Source organism: Lipotes vexillifer, unplaced genomic scaffold, assembly GCF_000442215.2.
Source record: "Lipotes vexillifer unplaced genomic scaffold, Lipotes_vexillifer_v1.1 scaffold1034, whole genome shotgun sequence".
NCBI lineage: Eukaryota > Metazoa > Chordata > Mammalia > Artiodactyla > Lipotidae > Lipotes > Lipotes vexillifer.
In genome coordinates this window covers 55,318-64,566 of record NW_006790288.1, presented here as the reverse complement: position 1 = coordinate 64,566, position 9,249 = coordinate 55,318, and positions in this window count along the sequence as shown.

The following is a 9,249-nucleotide window of genomic DNA, read 5'->3' as shown; positions in this document are numbered from 1 at the left end:
TCAGCAGCAATGACTTCCTTCTTCTCTCTTAACAGTTTTATCAGTTTTAGTAATCTTTTCAAAGAGCCAACCATTTATACTTTTTCTTCTGTATATTTATTTCTAATTTGAAAATTCCTGGTTTTATATATAATTTCTGCCCCTATCTGCTTTTGTTGTTGTCATTATTCTTTTTGTAACTTTATGAGATGGAGATTTAGCTCTTCAGAAATCAGCCTTAAATTTCATAATTTACATTTAAATCTGTGTATTGTCCTCTAAAGACTGGCTTAGCTGCACCTTCTGCATATACGTAGTATTTTCAGTTTTGTTTGATACAGAATATTTTCTAATTTTCACATCTGCTTTGATACAAGGATTGGTAGAAGTGTTTCTAAAATTCCAAATACATGAGATTTTGTTCTTATATTTTATAACTGAATTCTAGATACTAGTTGATTCTCTTGAAATGTTATTTGTAGACACCTCTACAGCCCTAGAATGAATATATTTTCCTCTGAATATGTTCTCCTCTAATGGGCTCTTGAGGTTCGTTACCAGCTGGGAAACAACACACCAAGTTGCTGTCTTATGGTTTCTCAGACTACCCAGGCTGTGGGTACTCAAGGCTAAATCTGCTAGATGTCAAGTCTGTGGCCACGATTTCTCATGAACTTTTAAATCTTTCTTATTCTTTATACTGTTTGTGGCACCAAGGCTGCCTTGTCCAAAGAGCTCTGGGATTTGAAAGGACAGGACTAGATCGGATGACCCTTACCCCTGAGGGCATAAGACTTTGGGGTCCCAGCTTAATGTAGTGAGGACCTCCTATATGACTTCTCAAGTTAGTCTGGGACTAAAACTTGACTTCCATGTTTCCTGTACTCAAGGCCCCCTGGAACAGAATATGAAATAAGCTATCTTGGCACTCCAACCTCAGAATGTAAGCAGCTTTGATGCCTCTCCTTTTATTTTTTGCACTGGCACCTGCAAATGTTAGTGACAAGCTTGGCATCTACCATGGGTCTATCTTTTTTAAAGCTACTGATCAAGCTTTTTTTAAAAAAACTCTCAGTTGAAACTGAAATAGATTGTATTCTCTTACTTTGAAAACTATACGTTTATAATCACTTGAATGTATAGGATTTTAGAATTCCTATACTTTTTGGAGTGACACACCAGAAAAAGGAAGCATGGTGAGAACATCCATCACCACTTGCCTACTGGCCTGCTGGAACCAGATTGTGTTCTGCACCTCCAACACATCCATGCTACATCCACTAGCTCTCCCTAAAAGTGGTCTCTTGATGTCACATTGCCCACAAGCCCTAGGTTTGAGTACTAACAAACAAAAGTACATTTTGCCCTCAGTTTGACAATGTGAGGAAGAAAGATCCACAGTCTCTATACATGAGCTAAAAGACACTTGGGCAAGGGACTCTGGGATTCGTTACACATTTGACAGCCCTATGGGGGAAGGAGGACATGGGCACCATGTGGGAATGTCCTCTTGGGTCCACATGATCCTTGCCTAATGGAAGAAGCCACAGCCAGAAGAGTGCAAGAGTGAGGCCCATGGCAGATCTCTTCTTTTTTGGCTCCAAGCACAAATTGGGTAGACAAGCATATGAACAACGAAAGCACTAACTTTCCCCAAGATACAGTGATATACTTGTGTTGTTGTTGCCAACCATTTTATTAGGATGTTGTTACCTAAGAACTGAAGAAAGGAGACAAAACAGAAGAGAGTGAGAAAAAATTCTCCATTTTAGCTAATCCAGGGTATTGTGCCAATTACCTAGAGTCCTTGAACTGAGACGGTAACAAGCGAAGGCAATTGGCCCCAAGTGTTTGATTGTTGTAAAATTTTTGTTAAAGGTATTTAACACTGACAGGTTGGCTACAGGGTGGAAAAAAGGACAGTGTCTATCTTACAGAATTGCCAAGGATTTATAAGTAAGAACTTTCTACAGCATTATTTTTTATATGAATTTATTTATTTTATTTATTTATTTTTGGCTGCGTTGGGTCTTCGTTGCTGAGCGCGGGCTCTAGGTGCGCGGGCTTCAGCAGTTGTGGCTCACAGGCGTTAGAGCGCAGGCTCAGTAGTTGTGGCATATGGGCTTAGTTGCTCCGCGGCATGTGGGATCTTCACGGACCAGGGCTCGAACCCTTGTCCCCTGAATTGGCAAGAGGATTCTTAACCACTGCGCCACAGGGAAGCCCTACAGCATTACTTTTGATACTAAAATATCAGAAGCAATTTATTATTCAAAAATTATGTGGTGTTTAAATGTGCATTAATATATTCAGACAATTAAAATGCAATTGTTAAAAAGGGAGTTAGACAATCCTGATGAGTCAGATGATGTTACTGGTAAAATGATGAGATCAAAAATTTTGAGCATTTGTGGCACTCTTACATACATTTCCTTATTTGAAGCTCAGAACAACCCAGGAAAATGTATAATCCATGGTAGAGGATGAGAGGTTCCGAGGCACAAAAGGAAGATAAGCACTCAAGGAACACCAAGGTAGAAAACGACAGGGGAAGGAAGAGAAGAGGAGGAAGAGGCGGAGGTCGAAACAGCTGGATAACCCTGGTCGAGAGAGGGCGCTCTTGCTCCACAAGCCTCTCTGCGACCACAGGTATCAGGACTGCCAGCTTCTTGGAAGAATCACCCTCCTTCACTCTTGTCTGAGACAAGACACTGAAGAACGCCTCGTCCTAAATGATTTCTCCTCTCAAGAACAGGCCGACAGAAGCGTCGCTCCGAAGTGGTCCATCGAGCAGTGGTCTGCTGGATCATTTCTCGGGTGTCTCTTCTGGGTAAGAGTGGACCCCGCAGGATTTCCTGCTGTTCCCTGAGAGGCAGCGGGAGAGACGCCAACTTGGCCGGTTCCGTGGGCCGCGTGCAACCCAGGTCCCTCAAGCAGGAGGGACGATTCCAGGCTCCTGAGCCGGGCCCCTCAATGGGCTGAGCCAAAAGAACCAGCATAGGAACGGGCTGCCTCCTGTCGCTGCAGGTTCTCTCTCCTCCCGTTGTTAGTAAACGTTGATTCAGCTCTCTTCATAAGCACTGGAGTAGGGACTGGGTCATTACGCGTGGGTTAGGGGGTGATAGGGTACAGCTTACTATCCCCAAGAACGCAGCTGGGGTGGAACGGGAGGAAGGAGAAGGGAAAGCCAGGTGAGAGACCAAAAGAGTTGGCTAACCCGGGGCAGGGATACAGCGCTCTGGCCCCCGGAGCCTCCTTGCGAAGGCAGGCCTCTGGCCTCCATGTCCCTGGAAGGGGTGCCGATCTGGCCCCAAAGGGACTGTGGAGCTCGAGGCCTTTGGGTGACTTCTCCCACGCTTCCCCACCACCCCCGCCATGTGGCCTTTCTCTTGCAGATCCCTGCCGGCAAGCCTGCAGACAGGAGGCCTGAAGCAAGTAGCAGGGCCCATCCATACACTTTGGTCCCGGAATAGGAAAGCCAGGAAGATGTGGGTTGGAGCCCTGGGTGTGGGGCGCCTCTCGCCCTGGGCCTGAGCCAGCAGAGTGCAGTGAGGCACAACGGAAGAGAACTCCCCTGCCATACACAGAGAGATAGCGGAGAGCGCAAATACATACCCCTAGTAGCACAAATTCCGAGGTCAAGTTTACCACATTTGGGGAAATCTCTAAAGTCAGCACTACCTGAGTGCAGTGGACAAGCGTCGCGCTGGGAAAGCCACCATCGTGATCATGGCATCTTTCCTGCCGGGTAACTAGGGGCACATACCCCGCAGGCACAGTGCAGCCTCCCACCGCTCCAAGGTTCACTCAGGGTCGCCACCCTCCCTTCCACCCGCCCCACGCTGTTTTTCTAAACCGCTTTCCTCAAAGGAATTCAAGCGAAGACCTCCCCTCCCACATCTCCTCCCCAATCTCCCCCCAACACACACACACACACACACACACACACACACACACACACAGAGAACTCACTGCACAGCTCACAACACCGACCACCTTTCAGCAGCGGCTCCAAACAGACCAACCCGCTGTCTCAACTGACAGTTCTCTGCCCTTGCTTAACTGAGGAGTGCGTGGAGACGGCAAAGGCCTGGGAGGCCGGAAGGGGGCGCTGATGCTGTGCCAGTCATTGATCTGCACGTGTCGCCGCTCCAAACACCCCGAGTCTGGGTCTCTGTCTCGGAGAGACGCCTCGGGAGGATCCACCTGCACAGCGACTGACCACCCGACGCTGTTTCCTTTTCCTGGGAAGGCTAAGCCAAGGTCGTCCTGAATCACAAAGGAAGATATCTTAATGACCAAAAGTTTTAAGAAAATATTCTTGACATTTTTATTCATTAGGGAAATGCACATTAATACTATACGGAGATATCATTACACACCCTCCAGCATGGCTATATTTAAAAGAATTACTACACCAAGTGCTGATAAGAATGCAGAGAAATTCCAACCATAGTTACTGGTTTGAAACCATTCTGGAGTATTATTTGTCAGTTTCTAATAAAATTAATCTTGTACCTTCTCCACGACCCAGCAGTTTCAGTACTTCCATGAATGCACAAGTATACAAAAAGATTGGTGTAGAATATTCATCAAAGCACCAAGAATATTCATCAAAAACAATAACACCAAAATTACTCCAATAATACCAAAATTAAGAAGTGATATACACAATAATACGGTTATGTTTAATGAACATAATGTTGTATTTAAAAAGCCAGATACAAAAAAAAATACATTCATTCATTTGAATTTCAATAGCAGGCAATAGTCATTTCGGCAATAGACCTCAAAATAGTAATCAACTAAGAGAGAGAAGGTAGGAATTGCCTGGAAAGAGGCTCAGCGGACATTTCTGGGATGATGGCAATATTCTATAACTTGATCTGGGTAATAGTTACATTTGCTAAAATTCAAAAAACTGTGCTTTAAAGATTTGTGCTTTTAACTCTATGTGAATTGTAGCTCAATGATTTACTGTTCCCATAAAAATTAGTGGATGATGGATGGAGACAAGCTGTTGTAGATGATGACAACTAGCTTGCATTTTATTGTAAACTCATTAAAACCTCGTTTTCGTTTAGAAAAAAACCCAACACTGATACTTGAATGATCTTTACCAGAAAAACGGTAATGACGGCACTGTTTAATTAGCGGAACGTACAGACAAGGCTCCTTGAGAGGCTGTATTTCACCCTTAGAGACATTTTCTGTTCAGAGGTGAGACAACGCCACCCGCAGTTTTGTGCACCGTGGGATTTACTCCTCTTCTGACCGCATCGCGCTGTGTGGCCGGCGGTATACTCTGCTCTCTGACCGCTTCTTAAGGGGCGTAGCTGGTGCTGGCATTAAAAGCAAACCGAGCAGAAACTAACACACCATTGTAAATCAATTATACTCCAATAAAGATGTTTAAAAAAAAAAAAAAGCAAACCGAGAGACCAGTCACAGACACCATCCTACTCTAGCTCGGATTTGAGCCGAGATTACTGCGGCCACATAGTATTAACCACCATACGGTCATGATGCGCCACAGGCAGGCTGGCAGTCACTGCACTTCCCGTAATTTTTTGAAGGTAAATATATCCACACTGCTTTTGTTGTTTTATTCTTGGACACTTACAGATGTTCGTGCTTTTCTCTCTTTCATGCTCTTCTCCGATTCTCCCTCCCCATTCTGCTACTTAATAAAAGCAATTTTTATTTCTCAGGATCTGGCCCGGGCCTCCTCACAGGCTTCCTGGGAGGTCTCGCTGTCTCATCCATGCCTCTGCTTGCTTTCGCTCCTTTTCACGTTTCCTCTTTTGACCTGATGTTTTTCCCGACGCAGCCATACCCAGCACACTTAATAAACTTGCGGGGCAGATGGTCGGGTGAAGGCGGAGCAAACGGGGAGCCGTCACGGAGACCACCCGGCATTCAGCTTCCCTTGGGCCCCACACGGCTCAGGCCTGGGGGCTCGTGGCCCCGGGCGTCTCCGAGGCGCTGGCATCTGCGGCGGGTGTGGAGCAAGGCGCGGCGGGGACGCTCGGCTGCCCTTCTGCCTTCGGAATCGCCCGACGCACGGCTTTCCCACGGGTTTCTCCGGTTTTCCCGGGCTCTTTTGAGCAGGTACGACTGCACTGCTAAAGGCGGGTGCCTCGGCATAGAGTGGAAGGCTTGCTTGCTCTCGCTGGGGATGAGGTGAGGGAGGAGAGAGAGAAAACGACTTAAAGGTATCTCTGTGGTGCAACCGGTTAGCGCGTTAAGCTGCTAACTGAAAGGTTCTTGGTTCTAAGCCTACTCCGGGACGCATCTTTCCGGCATCTATGATTCAGGGTCTTCTGTTTTCTATACACCTTCTCCCTCAAAGGCCGAGACAGGCTCCTCCACTATTATGTTCCTGTATCCTGTATTTTGTGCACAACAGGAGGATCTAACTAAGCCCAGATCATCATCCATCCTCCAAGAGGAGCTCAGGAGGAAAACACGTCACTGGGAATTGAGAAATCCTCAAGAGTAGACTCATCACTACCCTGTGAATTCCTGTAATCAATGAAGTTTCTTCCATTGTCTGTATAGTATTTATTTACCCCTTTGCATATACTTTGAAATTAATTTGGTTCTGTGCTTTTATTATTACGTGTAATGCTGCAGTCATCATTCTTGTACACATGTCCATAGGGTAGAAAGCCAGAAGAGCAATTGCTCTATCATAGATTATACATAGTTTTGTATATGATTCCATTTTCTTGCCTTTGTTGACTTACTAGCTATAACTCTTGTAATTTCAGCAATTGCTTTAGGCTTTGGAGCATACATCTGTAACTTACCACAGTCTGCCTTCAAGTGAAGCCATACCAGTTCACATTTCTCCCCTGCCTGCCTTTACAATTTTGCTGCCATGCATTTTACTTTGCATATGTTATAAACCCAAGGTTTATAACCATCCAAATAATAACAATCCAAGGTTATTACTTTTCTTTAAAATGTCCCATGTTTTCACCTGCCCTGGGACTGGCTGGACCCTGGCCCCACCCACTAGCAGGCCAACACAAGTATCGGGACACCTGGAATCCCCACAGTCAGCTGTGTCGGGAACCAGCCCCACCCACCAGCAGTCTGACACCAGCTCTGGGACTCCTGGGCCTTGCAGCCAAGCCCCAGGACCCCGCTCTGCCCACCAGTGGGCCAGCACTAGCAGTAGCCCTAGCACCTGGCTTCACCCACCAGTGAGCCAGCACTAGCCCCCCGCCCCTCCCCCACGGGGGTTCCACAGCCAGTTGCCTCTTGACCCAGCAGTGCCAAGTAGCGGCTGCAGATTCCAAACAAGGCAGGGCCCGACAACCAAAGAGATGGGGACCAACTAATCCTACCAGACCATGCACTGAAGTCAGCCAGGCACAACAGAAGGACCCATGCAGCCCACATACAGGGCACCCCTAGAGCATATAGATCTGGTGATGAGAGGGTAGTGTGCTGCTGGTACCCACAGGAAGTCGCCTACAAATGGCCACTTCTCCAAGGCCAGGAAATGTAACCAACCTACCAGACATATAGAAATAAAAAAAGTACATTAGGCAAAATGAGGTGACAGAGGAATATGTTCCAAATGAAGAAACAAGATAAAACCCCAGAATAACTAAGTAAAGTGGAGATACGCTGTCTACCCCAGTAAAAGTTAGATTTTAGAGATGCAGAGAGCAGAAAAAAGGCAATTCCCAGAGCCCAGGTCTGAATGCAGCTCATCACCCTTCACGACTCCCCGCCTGGGCGACGCTTTGGGCTCTGAGGCCAGGCCACAAGGTAACAGGCTGGGTTCCATCCTACTCTAGCTTTAGTGCTGTGTGCAGCAGAGCCAAAGTCATGATCTCTTTCTGAACCTCACTTTCCTTATGAGTCAGGGGCAGGCTTGGTTCTCAGTGGGTGATGATGAGTGGATCTGTCTACTTTCTGATCTCTGATGTGGCTCTGGGGGCTCTCCTGATAAAGGCATGTTGTCGGCTCCTTTTCCTCCCCGACCCGCTCAATTCGTGGAGCCTGAAATTCTTCATCTTCGTGTCTGGCTCGAGCCCCTGATGCAGAGTTGAATTCGTCCTCTTTTCTTCTGTCATGCAAATCAAATTGTTTCGCAAGTGTGCTGGGGTGAGGGAAAGCCAAGGTTGCTTCACAGGGATGCATTTCTTGGTTTTCAGAGACATAATACATATCAGCGTGTAGAGGAGATTTAGGCACCAGATGAGAAAGTGAGGGGATTTCCAGATTTAAAGATAACCTGAAGTGGGCCTCCTCCTGTGCCCTCCTTGGAATGTCTGTGGTCTGGTCTCCAAAGTGACTCAGAGCAGAGAAAGGAGGGCTGGCTCCTAGTGCTGAGTAGGCTTCAGGTGGTAACGGAACTCCTCCTGGGTTTGGACAGAGAAAAACGCAGCTACAAAGTGTGCCACAACCCATCCCACTAGCCCCCTTTCTGGTTTTTAAACGAGAATGTAAGTTTCAGGGGAAAAAAAGAAAACAAGGAGAAGGAACGCTTATTTTTTTCCGTCGAGTTTTGAACGGGGAACCTTTCGCGTGTTAGGCGAACGTGATAACCGCTACACTATGGAAACCGCACGAAAATAGATTGTTTAAAAAAAAACACCCAAGAGCTTCTCTGGTGGCGCAGTGGTTGAGAGTCCGCCTGCCGATGCAGGAAAAGCGGGTTCGTGCCCCGGTCGGGGAAAATACCCACATGTCGCAGAGCGGCTGGGCCCGTGAGCCATGGCCACTGAGCCTGCGCGTCCGGAGCCTGTGCTCCGCATCCGGAGAGGCCACAATAGTGCGAGGCCCGCGTACCGCAAAACAAAACAAAAAAAAACATCCAAGAAATGTATTATGTCTTGCCACGACTGGCCCACCAAAAAATTTTAAAGAAAAACGATCCTGGGAGCACCTGCGATCTCTCAGGCAAGTACACTGCAGTTCTCAAGAGGTGTTAGCTTAGGATTCCTCACCTCCCGCGAAGCAAGGTCCCTGGGGCTCCCACAGTCTAGATTCAGGCTCCCACATCCAACGCAGGGTCTCCAGTTCCTCAGCCTAGCGCCGGAGTCCAGGGATCCCCCCGCAGACTCCCCAGCTCCCTGAAGCCTCAGGAGCAGGGGGTTAGGTGCGTCTAGGCCTCAGGCGACCCCGCCTCACAGCAGCGTGGACACCGCCCCTCCAGGGCTGTAGACACGCGCCTTGGTGGCCGTTTTCACGGAGCCGCCGGTCAGTGAGCTCGGCTCTTGGAAATGAAAGGTGCTTCGAATCCACCCA